The sequence below is a fragment of the Mustelus asterias genome, chromosome 23, assembly GCF_964213995.1.
Source record: "Mustelus asterias chromosome 23, sMusAst1.hap1.1, whole genome shotgun sequence".
NCBI lineage: Eukaryota > Metazoa > Chordata > Chondrichthyes > Carcharhiniformes > Triakidae > Mustelus > Mustelus asterias.
This window is the reverse complement of record NC_135823.1, coordinates 5,029,380-5,049,306: the sequence shown is the minus strand read 5'-3', so window position 1 is coordinate 5,049,306 and position 19,927 is coordinate 5,029,380.

Sequence of the window (19,927 nt, the reverse complement as noted above, 5' to 3'; positions counted from 1 at the left end):
ATCCAATCCAATCCAACGAACGGCAACCAACCGAATCCAATCCAATCCAATCCTATCTAATCCAATCCAAGGAACGCCATCCAATCCAATCCAATCCAATCCCATCCAATCCAATCCAATCCAATCCAATCCAATCCAAGGAACGGCACCCAACCTAATCCAATCCAATGCAATCCAATCCAATCCAAACCAATCCAATCCAATCCAATCCAACCCAATCCAATCCAATCTAAGGAACGGCATCCATTCCAATCCAATCCAATCCAAGGAACGCATCAAATCCAATCCAATCCAAAAAAGGAACGGCATTCAATCCAATCCAATCGAATCCAACCCAATCCAATCCAATCAAATCCATGGAACCGCATCCAATCCAATTCAATCCACTGAACGGCATCCAATCCAATCAAATAAAAACCATTCCAATCCAATCAAATCCAATCCAACGAACGGCATCCAACCGAATCCAATCCAATCCAATCCAATACAATGCAATACAATCCAAGGAACGGCATCAAATCCAATCCAATCCAATCTAAGGATCGGCATCCAATCCAATCCAATCCTATCCAATCCAAGCAACGGCATCCAATCCAATCCAAGGAACGGCAACAAATCCAATCCAATCCAATCCAGTCCAAAGTACGGCATCCTGCCCAATCCGATCCAAACCAACGTAATCCTATCCAATCCATTCCAAGGAACGCCATCGAATCCAATCCAATCCAATCCGATCCAATCCAATACAATCCAACCCAATCCAAGAATCGGCTTCCAATCCAATCCAATCCAATCGACTCCAATCCAATCCAATCCGGTCCACTCCAGTCCAATCCAAGAAACGGGATCCAATCCAATCCAATGCAATCCGATCGAATCCAATCCAATCAAATCAATTCCAATCCAAGGAACGGCATCCAATCCAATCCAAGGAACGGCATTCAATCCAATCCAATCCAGTCCATTGAAATCCAATCCAATCCAAGGAACGGCATCCAATCCAATCCAATCCACACCACTCTAATCCAATCCAATCCAATCCAAACCAATCCAATCCAATCCAATCAAATACAATCCAATACAATCCAACGAACGGCATCCAACCGAATCCAATCCAATCCAATCCTATCCAATCCAATCCAATCCAATCCAAGGAACGCCATACAATCCAATCCAATCCAATCCGATCCAATCCGATCCAAGAAACGGCATCCAATCCAATCGAATCCAATCCAATGAAATCAAATCCAATCCAAGGAACGGCATCCAATCCAATCCAATCCAGTCCAATCCAATCCAAACCAATCCAATCCAATACAATCCAATCCAATACAATCCAATCCAAGGAACGGCACCCAACCCAATCCAATCCAATGCAATCCAATCCAAACCAATCCAATCCAATCCAATCCAATCCAATCTAAGGATCGGCATCCAATCCAATCCAATCCTATCCCATCCAAGCAACGGCATTCAAATCCAATCCAAGGAACGGCAACAAATCCAATCCAATCCAATCCAATCCAAAGTACGGCATCCTGCCTAATCCGATCCGAACCAACCGAATCCTATCCAATCCATTGCAAGGAACGCCATCGAATCCAATGCAATCCAATCCGATCCAATCCACTCCAATCCATCCCAATCCAAGAATCGGCTTCCAATCAAATCCAATCCAATCCACACCAATCCAATCCAATCCAGTCCAGTCCAGTCCAATCCAAGAAACGGGATCCAATCCAATCCAATGCAATCCGATCGAATCAAATCCAATCCAATCCAATCAATTCCAATCCAAGGAATGGCATCCAATCCAATCCAATCCAATCCAAGGAACGGCATCCAATCCAATCCAATCCAGTCCATTGAAATCCAATTCAATCCAAGGAACGGCATCCAATTCAATCCAATCCACACCACCTCAATCCAATCCAATCCAAACCAATCCAATCCAATCAAATACAATCCAATACAATCCAACGAACGGCAATCAACCGAATCCAATCCAATCCAATCCAATCTAATCCAATCCAAGGATCGCCACGCAATCCAATCCAATCCAATCCGATCCAATCCAATCCAATCCAATTCAATCCAATCCAATACAATCCAATACAATCCAATCCAAGGAACGGCACCCAACCTAATCCAATCCAATTCAATCCAATACAATCCAATCCAATCCAATCCAAACCAATCCAATCAAATCCAATCCAATCCAACCCAGTCCAATCCAATCTCAGGAACGGCATCCATTACAATCCAATCCAATCCAATCCAAGGAACGGCATCAAATCCAATCCAATCCAATCCAAGGAACGGCATCCAATCCAATCCAATCCAGTCCATTGAAATCCAATTCAATCCAAGGAACGGCATCCAATTCAATCCAATCCACACCACCTCAATCCAATCCAATCCAAACCAATCCAATCCAATCAAATACAATCCAATACAATCCAACGAACGGCAATCAACCGAATCCAATCCAATCCAATCCAATCTAATCCAATCCAAGGATCGCCACGCAATCCAATCCAATCCAATCCGATCCAATCCAATCCAATCCAATTCAATCCAATCCAATACAATCCAATACAATCCAATCCAATCCAAGGAACGGCACCCAACCTAATCCAATCCAATTCAATCCAATACAATCCAATCCAATCCAATCCAAACCAATCCAATCAAATCCAATCCAATCCAACCCAGTCCAATCCAATCTCAGGAACGGCATCCATTACAATCCAATCCAATCCAATCCAAGGAACGGCATCAAATCCAATCCAATCCAATCCAATTCTATCCAATCCAATCCAAGGAACGCCATCCAATCCAATCGAATCCAATCCAATGAAATCAAATCCAATCCAAGGAACGGCATCCAATCCAATTCAAACCAGTCCAATCCAATCCAAACCAATCCAATCCAATCCAATCCAATCCAATCCAATCCAATCCAATCCAATCCAATCCAATCCAATCCAATCCAATTCAATCTAAGGAACGGCACTCAACCCAATCCAATCCAAGGCAATCCAGTCCAAACCAATGCAATCCAATCCAATCCAATCGAAGGAACGGCATTCAATCCAATCCAATCCAATCCAATCGAAGCTACGGCATCCAATCCAATCCAATCCAATCCAACCCAATCCAATCCAATCCAATCCAAGGAACGGCATCCAACCCAATCCAGTCCAATCCAATCTAATCCAAGGAACCGCATCCAATCCAATCCAATCCAATCCAATGAACGGCATCCAATCCAATCCAATCCAAACCAATCCAATCCAATCCAATCCAACGAACGGCAACCAACCGAATCCAATCCAATCCTATCGAATCCAATCCAAGGAACGCCATCCAATCCAATCCGATCCAATCCAATCCAATGCAATTCAATCCAATCCAATCCAATCCAATCCAATCCAATCCAAGGAACGGCACCCAACCTAACCCAATCCAATGCAATCCAATCCAATCCAGCCCATTCCAATCCAAACCAATACAATCCAATACAATCCAATCCAATACAATCCAATCCAAGGAACGGCACCCAAATTAATCCAATCCAATGCAATCCAATCCAAACCAATCCAATCCAATCCAATCCAATCCAATCGAAGGAACGGCATCCAATCCAATCCAATCCAATCCAACCCAATCCAATCCAATTCAATCCAAGGAACGCCATCCAATCCAATCCAGTCCAATCCAATCGAATCCAAGGAATCGCATCCAATCCAATCCAATCTAATCCAATCCAATCCAATGAACGGCATCCAATCCAATCCAATCCAAACCTATCCAATCCAATCCAACGAACGGCAACTAACCGAATCCAATCCAATCCAATCCAATTCTATCTAATGCAATCCAAGGAACGCCAACAATTCCAATCCAATCCAACCCGATCCAATCCAATCCAATCCAATCCAATCCAATCCAATCCAATCCAATACAATACAATACAATACAATCCAAGGAACGACACCCAACCTAATCCAATCCAATCCAATCCAATCCAACCCAATCCAATCCAATCTAAGGAACGGCATCCATTCCAATCCAATCCAATCTAATCCAAGGAACCGCATCCAATCCAATCCCATCCAATCCAATGAACGGCATCCAATCCAATCCAATCCAAACCAATCCAATCCAATCCAACGAACGGCAACTAACCGAATCCAATCCAATCCAATCCTATCTAATCCAATCCAAGGAACGCCATCCAATCCAATCCAATCCAATCCCATCCAATCCAATCCAATCCAATTCAATCCAATCCAATCCAATCCAATCCAATCCAATCCAAGGAACGGCACCCAACCTAATCCAATCCAATGCAATCCAATCCAATCCAAACCAATCCAATCCAATCCAATCCAATCCAACCCAATCCAATCCAATCTAAGGAACGGCATCCATTCCAATCCAATCCAATCCAAGGAACGCATCAAATCCAATCCAATCCAAAAAAGGAACGGCATTCAATCCAATCCAATCGAATCCAACCCAATCCAATCCAATCAAATCCATGGAACCGCATCCAATCCAATTCAATCCACTGAACGGCATCCAATCCAATCAAATAAAAACCATTCCAATCCAATCAAATCCAATCCAACGAACGGCATCCAACCGAATCCAATCCAATCCAATCCAATACAATACAATACAATCCAAGGAACGGCATCAAATCCAATCCAATCCAATCTAAGGATCGGCATCCAATCCAATCCAATCCTATCCAATTCAAGCAACGGCATCCAATCCAAGGAACGGCAACAAATCCAATCCAATCCAATCCAGTCCAAAGTACGGCATCCTGCCCAATCCGATCCAAACCAACCTAATCCTATCCAATCCATTCCAAGGAACGCCATCGAATCCAATCCAATTCAATCCGATCCAATCCAATCCAATCCAACCCAATCCAAGAATCGGCTTCCAATCCAATCCAATCCAATCCACTCCAATCCAATACAATCCAGTCCAGTCCAGTCCAATCCAAGAAACGGGATCCAATCCAATCCAATGCAATCCGATCGAATCCAATCCAATCCAATCAATTCCAATCCAAGGAACGGCATCCAATCCAATCCAATCCAATCCAAGGAACGGCATTCAATCCAATCCAATCCAGTCCATTGAAATCCAATCCAATCCAAGGAACGGCATCCAATCCAAACCAATCCACACCACTCTAATCCAATCCAATCCAATCCAATCCAAACCAATCCAATCCAATCCAATCAAATCAAATCCAATCCAAGGAACGCCATCCAATCCAATCGAATCCAATCCAATGAAATCAAATCCAATCCAAGGAACGGCATCAAATCCAATCCAATCCAATCCAATTCTATCCAATCCAATCCAAGGAACGCCATCCAATCCAATCGAATCCAATCCAATGAAATCAAATCCAATCCAAGGAACGGCATCCAATCCAATTCAAACCAGTCCAATCCAATCCAAACCAATCGAATCCAATCCAATCCAATCCAATCCAATCCAATCCAATCCAATCCAATCCAATCCAATCCAATTCAATCTAAGGAACGGCACTCAACCCAATCCAATCCAAGGCAATCCAGTCCAAACCAATGCAATCCAATCCAATCCAATCGAAGGAACGGCATTCAATCCAATCCAATCCAATCCAATCGAAGCTACGGCATCCAATCCAATCCAATCCAATCCAACCCAATCCAATCCAATCCAATCCAAGGAACGGCATCCAACCCAATCCAGTCCAATCCAATCTAATCCAAGGAACCGCATCCAATCCAATCCAATCCAATCCAATGAACGGCATCCAATCCAATCCAATCCAAACCAATCCAATCCAATCCAATCCAACGAACGGCAACCAACCGAATCCAATCCAATCCTATCGAATCCAATCCAAGGAACGCCATCCAATCCAATCCGATCCAATCCAATCCAATGCAATTCAATCCAATCCAATCCAATCCAATCCAATCCAATCCAAGGAACGGCACCCAACCTAACCCAATCCAATGCAATCCAATCCAATCCAGCCCATTCCAATCCAAACCAATACAATCCAATACAATCCAATCCAATACAATCCAATCCAAGGAACGGCACCCAAATTAATCCAATCCAATGCAATCCAATCCAAACCAATCCAATCCAATCCAATCCAATCCAATCGAAGGAACGGCATCCAATCCAATCCAATCCAATCCAACCCAATCCAATCCAATTCAATCCAAGGAACGCCATCCAATCCAATCCAGTCCAATCCAATCGAATCCAAGGAATCGCATCCAATCCAATCCAATCTAATCCAATCCAATCCAATGAACGGCATCCAATCCAATCCAATCCAAACCTATCCAATCCAATCCAACGAACGGCAACTAACCGAATCCAATCCAATCCAATCCAATTCTATCTAATGCAATCCAAGGAACGCCAACAATTCCAATCCAATCCAACCCGATCCAATCCAATCCAATCCAATCCAATCCAATCCAATCCAATCCAATACAATACAATACAATACAATCCAAGGAACGACACCCAACCTAATCCAATCCAATCCAATCCAATCCAACCCAATCCAATCCAATCTAAGGAACGGCATCCATTCCAATCCAATCCAATCTAATCCAAGGAACCGCATCCAATCCAATCCCATCCAATCCAATGAACGGCATCCAATCCAATCCAATCCAAACCAATCCAATCCAATCCAACGAACGGCAACTAACCGAATCCAATCCAATCCAATCCTATCTAATCCAATCCAAGGAACGCCATCCAATCCAATCCAATCCAATCCCATCCAATCCAATCCAATCCAATTCAATCCAATCCAATCCAATCCAATCCAATCCAAGGAACGGCACCCAACCTAATCCAATCCAATGCAATCCAATCCAATCCAAACCAATCCAATCCAATCCAATCCAATCCAACCCAATCCAATCCAATCTAAGGAACGGCATCCATTCCAATCCAATCCAATCCAAGGAACGCATCAAATCCAATCCAATCCAAAAAAGGAACGGCATTCAATCCAATCCAATCGAATCCAACCCAATCCAATCCAATCAAATCCATGGAACCGCATCCAATCCAATTCAATCCACTGAACGGCATCCAATCCAATCAAATAAAAACCATTCCAATCCAATCAAATCCAATCCAACGAACGGCATCCAACCGAATCCAATCCAATCCAATCCAATACAATACAATACAATCCAAGGAACGGCATCAAATCCAATCCAATCCAATCTAAGGATCGGCATCCAATCCAATCCAATCCTATCCAATTCAAGCAACGGCATCCAATCCAAGGAACGGCAACAAATCCAATCCAATCCAATCCAGTCCAAAGTACGGCATCCTGCCCAATCCGATCCAAACCAACCTAATCCTATCCAATCCATTCCAAGGAACGCCATCGAATCCAATCCAATTCAATCCGATCCAATCCAATCCAATCCAACCCAATCCAAGAATCGGCTTCCAATCCAATCCAATCCAATCCACTCCAATCCAATACAATCCAGTCCAGTCCAGTCCAATCCAAGAAACGGGATCCAATCCAATCCAATGCAATCCGATCGAATCCAATCCAATCCAATCAATTCCAATCCAAGGAACGGCATCCAATCCAATCCAATCCAATCCAAGGAACGGCATTCAATCCAATCCAATCCAGTCCATTGAAATCCAATCCAATCCAAGGAACGGCATCCAATCCAAACCAATCCACACCACTCTAATCCAATCCAATCCAATCCAATCCAAACCAATCCAATCCAATCCAATCAAATCCAATCCAATACAATCCAACGAACGGCAACCAACCGAATCCAATCCAATCCAATCCAAACTAATCCAATCCAAGGATCGCCATCCAATCTAATCCAATCCAATCCGATCCAATCCAATCCAATCCAATTCAATCCAATCCAATACAATACAATCCAATCCAATCCATTCCAAGGAACGGCAACAAATCCAATCCAATCCAATCCAATCCAAAGTACGGCACCGTGCCCAATCCGATCCAATCCAATCCAATCCAACCCAATCCTAGAATCGGCTTCGAATCCAATCCAATCCAATCCACTCCAATCCAATCCAATCCAATCCAGTCCAGTCCAGTCCAATCCAAGAAACGGGATCCAATCCAATCGAAAGCAATCCGATCGAATCCAATCCAATCCAATCCAATCAATTCCAATCCAACGAATGGCATCCAATCCAATCCAAGGAACGGCATCCAATCCAATCCAATCCAGTCCATTGAAATCCAATCCAATCCAAGGAACGGCATCCAATCCAATCCACACCACTCCAATCCAATCCACTCAGTCCTATCCAAGAAACGGGATCCAATCCAATCCAATGCAATCCGATCGAACCCAATCCAATCCAATCCAATCAATTCCAATCCAAGGAATGGCATCCAATCCAATCCAATCCAATCCAAGGAACGGCATCCAATCCATTCCAATCCAATCCAATCCAAGGAACGGCATCCAATACAATCCAATCCAGTCCATTGAAATCCAATCCAATCCAAGGAACGGCACCCAATCCAATCCAATCCAATCCAATCCACACCACTCCAATCCAATCCAATCCAATCCAAACCAATCCAATCCAATCAAATCCAATCCAATACAATCCAACGAACGGCAACCAACCGAATGCAATCCAATCCAATCCAATCCAAGGATCGCCATCCAATCCAATCCAATCCGATCCAATCCAATCCAATCCAATTCAATCCAATCCAATACAATACAATAAAATCCAATCCAAGGAACGGCACCCAACGTAATCCAATCCAATTCAATCAAATCCAATCCAATCCAATCCAACCCAATCCAATCCAATCCAAGGAACGGCATCAAATCCAATCCAATCCAATCCAACCCAATCCGATCCAATCCAATCTAATGAACGGCATCCAATCCAATCCAATCCAAACCAATCCAATCCAATCCAATCCAACCCACGGCAACCAACCGATTCCAATCCAATCCAATCCAATCCTATCGAATCCAATCCAAGGAACGCCATCCAATCCAATCCGATCCAATCCAAACCAATCCAATCCAATTCAATCCAATCCAATCCAATACAATACAATACAATCCAAGGAACGGCACCCAACCTAACCCAATCCAATGCAATCCAATCCAATCCAGTCCAATCCAATCCAAACCAATACAATCCAATACAATACAATCCAATACAATCCAATCCAAGGAACGGCACCCAACCCAATCCAATCCAATGCAATCCAATCCAAACCAAACCAATCCAATCCAATCCAATCCAATCCAATCTAAGTAACGGCATTCAATCCAATCCAATCCAATCCAAGCAGCGGCATCCAATCCAATCCAATCCAATCGAACCCAATCCAATCCAATCCAATCCAATCCAATCCAAGGAACGGCATCCAATCCAATCCAGTCCAATCCAATCTAATCCAAGGAATCGCATCCAATCCAATCCAATCTAATCCAATCCAATACAATGAACGGCATCCAATCCAATCCAATCCAATCCAAACCAATCCAATCCAATCCAACGAACGGCCACCAACCGAATCCAACCCAATCCAATGCAATCCTATCTAATCCAATCCATGGAACGCCATCCAATCCAATCCAATCCAATCCGATCCAATCCAATACAATCCAAATCAAGGAACGGCACCCAACTTAATCCAATCCAATCCAATCCAATCCAACCCAATCCAATCCAATCTAAGGAACGGCATCCATTCCAATCCAATCCAATCTAATCCAAGTAACCGCATCCAATCCAATCCAATCCAATCCAACGAACGGCAACCAACCGAATCCAATCCAATCCAATCCTATCTAATCCAATCCAAGGAACGCCATCCAATCCAATCCAATCCAATCCCATCCAATCCAATCCAATCCAATCCAATCCAATCCAAGGAACGGCACCCAACCTAATCCAATCCAATGCAATCCAATCCAATCCAAACCAATCCAATCCAATCCAATCCAACCCAATCCAATCCAATCTAAGGAACGGCATCCATTCCAATCCAATCCAATCCAAGGAACGCATCAAATCCAATCCAATCCAAAAAAGGAACGGCATTCAATCCAATCCAATCGAATCCAACCCAATCCAATCCAATCAAATCCATGGAACCGCATCCAATCCAATTCAATCCACTGAACGGCATCCAATCCAATCAAATAAAAACCATTCCAATCCAATCAAATCCAATCCAACGAACGGCATCCAACCGAATCCAATCCAATCCAATCCAATACAATGCAATACAATCCAAGGAACGGCATCAAATCCAATCCAATCCAATCTAAGGATCGGCATCCAATCCAATCCAATCCTATCCAATCCAAGCAACGGCATCCAATCCAATCCAAGGAACGGCAACAAATCCAATCCAATCCAATCCAGTCCAAAGTACGGCGTCCTGCCCAATCCGATCCAAACCAACGTAATCCTATCCAATCCATTCCAAGGAACGCCATCGAATCCAATCCAATCCAATCCGATCCAATCCAATACAATCCAACCCAATCCAAGAATCGGCTTCCAATCCAATCCAATCCAATCCACTCCAATCCAATCCAATCCGGTCCACTCCAGTCCAATCCAAGAAACGGGATCCAATCCAATCCAATGCAATCCGATCGAATCCAATCCAATCAAATCAATTCCAATCCAAGGAACGGCATCCAATCCAATCCAAGGAACGGCATTCAATCCAATCCAATCCAGTCCATTGAAATCCAATCCAATCCAAGGAACGGCATCCAATCCAATCCAATCCACACCACTCTAATCCAATCCAATCCAATCCAAACCAATCCAATCCAATCCAATCAAATCCAATCCAATACAATCCAACGAACGGCAACCAACCGAATCCAATCCAATCCAATCCAAACTAATCCAATCCAAGGATCGCCATCCAATCTAATCCAATCCAATGCGATCCGATCCAATCCAATCCAATCCAATTCAATCCAATCCAATACAATACAATCCAATCCAATCCAAGGAACGGCAACAAATCCAATCCAATCCAATCCAATCCAAAGTACGGGACCCTGCCCAATCCGATCCAATCCAATCCAATCCATCCCAATCCAAGAATCGGCATCCAATCCAATCCAATCCAATCCACTCCAATCCAATCCAATCCAGTCCAGTCCAGTCCAATCCAAGAAACGGGATCCAATCCAATCGAAAGCAATCCGATCGAATCCAATCCAATCCAATCAATTCCAATCCAACGAATGGCATCCAATCCAATCCAAGGAACGGCATCCAATCCAATCCAATCCAGTCCATTGAAATCCAATCCATTCCAAGGAACGGCATCCAATCCAATCCACACCACTCCAATCCAATCCACTGAGTCCAATCCAAGAAACGGGATCCAATCCAATCCAATGCAATCCGATCGAATCCAATCCAATCCAATCCAATCAATTCCAATCCAAGGAATGGCATCCAATCCAATCCAATCCAATCCAAGGAACGGCATCCAATCCATTCCAATCCAATCCAATCCAAGGAACGGCATCCAATACAATCCAATCCAGTCCATTGAAATCCAATCCAATCCAAGGAACGGCACCCAATCCAATCCAATCCAATCCAATCCACACCACTCCAATCCAATCCAATCCAATCCAAACCAATCCAATCCAATAAAATCCAATCCAATCCAATCCAACGAACGGCAACCAACCGAATCCAATCCAATCCAATCCAATCTAATCCAATCCAAGGATCGCCATCCAATCCAATCCAATCATATCCGATCCAATCCAATTCAATCCAATTCAATCCAATCCAATACAATACAATACAATACAATACAAGGAACGGCACCCAACCTAATCCAATCCAATTCAATCCAATCCAATCCAATCCAAACCAATCCAATCAAATCCAATCCAATCCAATCCAACCCAATCCAATCCAATCTAAGGAACGGCATCCATTACAAACCAATCCAATCCAATCCATGGAACGGCATCAAATCCAATCCAATCCAATCCAATCCATTCCAATCCAACGAACGGCATCCAACCCAATCCAATCCAATCCAATCCTATCCAATCCAATCCAATCCAAGGAACGCCATACAATACAATCCACTCCAATCCGATCCAATCCGATCCAAGAAACGGCATCCAATCCAATCGAATCCAATCCAATGAAATCAAATCCAATCCAAGGAACGGCATCCAATCCAATCCAATCCAGTCCAATCCAATTCAAACCAATCCAATCCAATACAATACAATCCAATACAATCCAATCCAAGGAACGGCACTCAACCCAATCCAATCCAATGCAATCCAGTCCAAACCAATGCAATCCAATCCAATCCAATCGAAGGAACAGCATTCAATCCAATCCAATCCAACCCAATCGAAGCAACGGCATCCAATCCAATCCAATCCAATCCAACCCAATCCGATCCAATCCAATCCAATGAACGGCATCCAATCCAATCCAATCCAAACCAATCCAATCCAATCCAACCCACGGCAACCAACCGAATCCAATCCAATCCAATCCAATCCTACCGAATCTAATCCAAGGAACGCCATCCAATCCAATCCGATCCAATCCAAACCAATCCAATCCAATTCAATCCAATCCAATCCAATACAATACAATCCAATCCAAGGAACGGCACCCAACCGAACCCAATCCAATGCAATCCAATCCAATCCAGTCCAATCCAATCCAAACCAATACAATCCAATACAATACAATCCAATACAATCCAATCCAAGGAACGGCACCCAACCCAATCCAATCCAATGCAATCCAATCCAAACCAATCCAATCCAATCCAATCCAATCCAATCTAAGTAACGGCATTCAATCCAATCCAATCCAATCCAATCCAAGCAGCGGCATCCAATCCAATCCAATCCAATCGAACCCAATCCAATCCAATCCAATCCAATCCAAGGAACGGCATCCAATCCAATCCAGTCCAATCCAATCTAATCCAAGGAATCGCATCCAATCCAATCCAATCTAATCAAATCCAATACAATGAACGGCATCCAATCCAATCCAATTCAAACCAATCCAATCCAATCCAACGAACGGCAACCAACCGAATCCAATCCAATCCAATGCAATCCTATCTAATCCAATCCATGGAACGCCATCCAATCCAATCCAATCCAACCCGATCCAATCCAATACAATCCAATCCAAGGAACGGCACCCAACCTAATCCAATCCAATCCAATCCAATCCAACCCAATCCAATCCAATCTAAGGAACGGCATCCATTCCAATCCAATCCAATCTTATCCAAGTAACCGCATCCAATCCAATCCAATCCAATCCAACGAACGGCAACCAACCGAATCCAATCCAATCCAATCCTATCTAATCCAATCCAATCCAAGGAACGGCACCCAACCTAATCCAATCCAATGCAATCCAATCCAATCCAAACCAATCCAATCCAATCCAATCCAACCCAATCCAATCCAATCTAAGGAACGGCATCCATTCCAATCCAATCCAATCCAAGGAACGCATCAAATCCAATCCAATCCAAAAAAGGAACGGCATTCAATCCAATCCAATCGAATCCAACCCAATCCAATCCAATCAAATCCATGGAACCGCATCCAATCCAATTCAATCCACTGAACGGCATCCAATCCAATCAAATAAAAACCATTCCAATCCAATCAAATCCAATCCAACGAACGGTATCCAACCGAATCCAATCCAATCCGATCCAATACAATGCAATACAATCCAAGGAACGGCATCAAATCCAATCCAATCCAATCTAAGGATCGGCATCCAATCCAATCCAACCCTATCCAATCCAAGCAACGGCATCCAATCCAATCCACGGAACGGCAACAAATCCAATCCAATCCAATCCAGTCCAAAGTACGGCATCCTGCCCAATCCGATCCAAACCAACGTAATCCTATCCAATCCATTCCAAGGAACGCCATCGAATCCAATCCAATCCAATCCGATCCAATCCAATACAATCCAACCCAATCCAAGAATCGGCTTCCAATCCAATCCAATCCAATCCACTCCAATCCAATCCAATCCGGTCCACTCCAGTCCAATCCAAGAAACGGGATCCAATCCAATCCAATGCAATCCGATCGAATCCAATCCAATCAAATCAATTCCAATCCAAGGAACGGCATCCAATCCAATCCAAGGAACGGCATTCAATCCAATCCAATCCAGTCCGTTGAAATCCAATCCAATCCAAGGAACGGCATCCAATCCAATCCAATCCACACCACTCTAATCCAATCCAATCCAATCCAAACCAATCCAATCCAATCCAATCAAATCCAATCCAATACAATCCAACGAACGGCAACCAACCGAATCCAATCCAATCCAATCCAAACTAATCCAATCCAAGGATCGCCATCCAATATAATCCAATCTAATGCGATCCGATCCAATCCAATCCAATCCAATTCAATCCAATCCAATACAATACAATCCAATCCAATCCAAGGAACGGCAACAAATCCAATCCAATCCAATCCAATCCAAAGTACGGGACCCTGCCCAATCCGATCCAATCCAATCCAATCCAACCCAATCCAAGAATCGGCATCCAATCCAATCCAATCCAATCCACTCCAATCCAATCCAATCCAGTCCAGTCCAGTCCAATCCAAGAAACGGGATCCAATCCAATCGAAAGCAATCCGATCGAATCCAATCCAATCCAATCAATTCCAATCCAACGAATGGCATCCAATCCAATCCAAGGAACGGCATCCAATCCAATCCAATCCAGTCCATTGAAATCCAATCCATTCCAAGGAACGGCATCCAATCCAATCCACACCACTCCAATCCAATCCACTGAGTCCAATCCAAGAAACGGGATCCAATCCAATCCAATGCAATCCGATCGAATCCAATCCAATCCAATCCAATCAATTCCAATCCAAGGAATGGCATCCAATCCAATCCAATCCAATCCAAGGAACGGCATCCAATCCATTCCAATCCAATCCAATCCAAGGAACGGCATCCAATACAATCCAATCCAGTCCATTGAAATCCAATCCAATCCAAGGAACGGCACCCAATCCAATCCAATTCAATCCAATCCACACCACTCCAATCCAATCCAATCCAATCCAAACCAATCCAATCCAATAAAATCCAATCCAATCCAATCCAACGAACGGCAACCAACCGAATCCAATCCAATCCAATCCAATCTAATCCAATCCAAGGATCGCCATCCAATCCAATCCAATCATATCCGATCCAATCCAATCCAATCCAATTCAATCCAATCCAATACAATACAATACAATACAATCCAAGGAACGGCACCCAACCTAATCCAATCCAATTCAATCCAATCCAATCCAATCCAAACCAATCCAATCAAATCCAATCCAATCCAACCCAATCCAATCCAATCTAAGGAACGGCATCCATTACAATCCAATCCAATCCAAGGAACGGCATCAAATCCAATCCAATCCAATCCAATCCATTCCAATACAACGAACGGCATCCAACCCAATCCAATCCAATCCAATCCTATCCAATCCAATCCAATCCAAGGAACGCCATACAATACAATCCACTCCAATCCGATCCAATCCGATCCAAGAAACGGCATCCAATCCAATCGAATCCAATCCAATGAAATCAAATCCAATCCAAGGAACGGCATCCAATCCAATCCAATCCAGTCCAATCCAATCCAAACCAATCCAATCCAATACAATCCAATCCAATACAATCCAATCCAAGGAACGGCACTCAACCCAATCCAATCCAATGCAATCCAGTCCAAACCAATGCAATCCAATCCAATCCAATCGAAGGAACGGCATTCAATCCAATCCAATCCAACCCAATCGAAGCAACGGCATCCAATCCAATCCAATCCAATCCAACCCAATCCGATCCAATCCAATCCAATGAACGGCATCCAATCCAATCCAATCCAAACCAATCCAATCCAATCCAATCCAACCCACGGCAACCAACCGAATCCAATCCAATCCAATCCAATCCTACCGAATCCAATCCAAGGAACGCCATCCAATCCAATCCGATCCAATCCAAACCAATCCAATCCAATTCAATCCAATCCAATCCAATACAATACAATCCAATCCAGGGAACGGCACCCAACCTAACCCAATCCAATGCAATCCAATCCAATCCAGTCCAATCCAATCCAAACCAATACAATCCAATACAATACAATCCAATACAATCCAATCCAAGGAACGGCACCCAACCCAATCCAATCCAATGCAATCCAATCCAAACCAATCCAATCCAATCCAATGCAATCTAAGTAACGGCATTCAATCCAATCCAATCCAATCCAATCCAAGCAGCGGCATCCAATCCAATCCAATCCAATCGAACCCAATCCAATTCAATCCAATCCAATCCAATCCAAGGAACGGCATCCAATCCAATCCAGTCCAATCCAATCTAATCCAAGGAATCGCATCCAATCCAATCCAATCTAATCCAATCCAATACAATGAACGGCATCCAATCCAATCCAATCCAAACCAATCCAATCCAATCCAACGAACGGCAACCAACCGAATCCAATCCAATCCAATGCAATCCTATCTAATCCAATCCATGGAACGCCATCCAATCCAATCCAATCCAATCCGATCCAATCCAATACAATCCAATCCAAGGAACGGCACCCAACCTAATCCAATCCAATCCAATCCAATCCAACCCAATCCAATCCAATCTAATTAACGGCATCCATTCCAATCCAATCCAATCTAATCCAAGTAACCGCATCCAATCCAATCCCATCCAATCCAATGAACGGCATCCAATCCAATCCAAACCAATCCAATCCAATCCAATCCAACGAACGGCAACCAACCGAATCCAATCCAATCCAATCCTATCTAATCCAATCCAAGGAACGCCATCCAATCCAATCCAATCCAATCCGATCCAATCCAATCCAATCCAATCCAATCCAATCCAATCCAATCCAATTCAATCCAATCCAATCCAATCCAATCCAATCCAATCCAATCCAAGGAACGGCACCCAACCTAATCCAATCCAATGCAATCCAATCCAATCCAATCCAAACCAATCCAATCCAATCCAATCCAATCAAATCCAACCCAATCCAATCCAATCTAAGGAACGGCATCCATTCCAATCCAATCCAATCTAATCCAAGTAACCGCATCCAATCCAATCCCATCCAATCCAATGAACGGCATCCAATCCAATCCAAACCAATCCAATCCAATCCAATCCAACGAACGGCAACCAACCGAATCCAATCCAATCCAATCCTATCTAATCCAATCCAAGGAACGCCATCCAATCCAATCCAATCCAATCCCATCCAATCCAATCCAATCCAATTCAATCCAATCCAATCCAATCCAATCCAAGGAACGGCACCCAACCTAATCCAATCCAATGCAATCCAATCCAATCCAAACCAATCCAATCCAATCCAATCCAACCCAATCCAATCCAATCTAAGGAACGGCATCCATTCCAATCCAATCCAATCCAAGGAACGCATCAAATCCAATCCAATCCAAAAAAGGAACGGCATTCAATCCAATCCAATCGAATCCAACCCAATCCAATCCAATCAAATCCATGGAACCGCATCCAATCCAATTCAATCCACTGAACGGCATCCAATCCAATCAAATAAAAACCATTCCAATCCAATCAAATCCAATCCAACGAACGGCATCCAACCGAATCCAATCCAATCCAATCCAATACAATGCAATACAATCCAAGGAACGGCATCAAATCCAATCCAATCCAATCTAAGGATCGGCATCCAATCCAATCCAATCCTATCGAATCCAAGCAACGGCATCCAATCCAATCCAAGGAACGGCAACAAATCCAATCCAATCCAATCCAGTCCAAAGTACGGCATCCTGCCCAATCCGATCCAATCCAATCCAATCCAACCCAATCCAAGAATCGGCATCCAATCCAATCCAATCCAATCCACTCCAATCCAATCCAATCCAGTCCAGTCCAGTCCAATCCAAGAAACGGGATCCAATCCAATCGAAAGCAATCCGATCGAATCCAATCCAATCCAATCAATTCCAATCCAACGAATGGCATCCAATCCAATCCAAGGAACGGCATCCAATCCAATCCAATCCAGTCCATTGAAATCCAATCCATTCCAAGGAACGGCATCCAATCCAATCCACACCACTCCAATCCAATCCACTGAGTCCAATCCAAGAAACGGGATCCAATCCAATCCAATGCAATCCGATCGAATCCAACCCAATCCAATCCAATCAATTCCAATCCAAGGAATGGCACCCAATCCAATCCAATTCAATCCAATCCACACCACTCCAATCCAATCCAATCCAATCCAAACCAATCCAATCCAATAAAATCCAATCCAATCCAATCCAACGAACGGCAACCAACCGAATCCAATCCAATCCAATCCAATCTAATCCAATCCAAGGATCGCCATCCAATCCAATCCAATCATATCCGATCCAATCCAATCCAATCCAATTCAATCCAATCCAATACAATACAATACAATACAATCCAAGGAACGGCACCCAACCTAATCCAATCCAATTCAATCCAATCCAATCCAATCCAAACCAATCCAATCAAATCCAATCCAATCCAACCCAATCCAATCCAATCTAAGGAACGGCATCCATTACAATCCAATCCAATCCAAGGAACGGCATCAAATCCAATCCAATCCAATCCAATCCATTCCAATACAACGAACGGCATCCAACCCAATCCAATCCAATCCAATCCTATCCAATCCAATCCAATCCAAGGAACGCCATACAATACAATCCACTCCAATCCGATCCAATCCGATCCAAGAAACGGCATCCAATCCAATCGAATCCAATCCAATGAAATCAAATCCAATCCAAGGAACGGCATCCAATCCAATCCAATCCAGTCCAATCCAATCCAAACCAATCCAATCCAATACAATCCAATCCAATACAATCCAATCCAAGGAACGGCACTCAACCCAATCCAATCCAATGCAATCCAGTCCAAACCAATGCAATCCAATCCAATCCAATCGAAGGAACGGCATTCAATCCAATCCAATCCAACCCAATCGAAGCAACGGCATCCAATCCAATCCAATCCAATCCAACCCAATCCGATCCAATCCAATCCAATGAACGGCATCCAATCCAATCCAATCCAAACCAATCCAATCCAATCCAATCCAACCCACGGCAACCAACCGAATCCAATCCAATCCAATCCAATCCTACCGAATCCAATCCAAGGAACGCCATCCAATCCAATCCGATCCAATCCAAACCAATCCAATCCAATTCAATCCAATCCAATCCAATACAATACAATCCAATCCAGGGAACGGCACCCAACCTAACCCAATCCAATGCAATCCAATCCAATCCAGTCCAATCCAATCCAAACCAATACAATCCAATACAATACAATCCAATACAATCCAATCCAAGGAATGGCACCCAACCCAATCCAATCCAATGCAATCCAATCCAAACCAATCCAATCCAATCCAATGCAATCTAAGTAACGGCATTCAATCCAATCCAATCCAATCCAATCCAAGCAGCGGCATCCAATCCAATCCAATCCAATCGAACCCAATCCAATTCAATCCAATCCAATCCAATCCAAGGAACGGCATCCAATCCAATCCAGTCCAATCCAATCTAATCCAAGGAATCGCATCCAATCCAATCCAATCTAATCCAATCCAATACAATGAACGGCATCCAATCCAATCCAATCCAAACCAATCCAATCCAATCCAACGAACGGCAACCAACCGAATCCA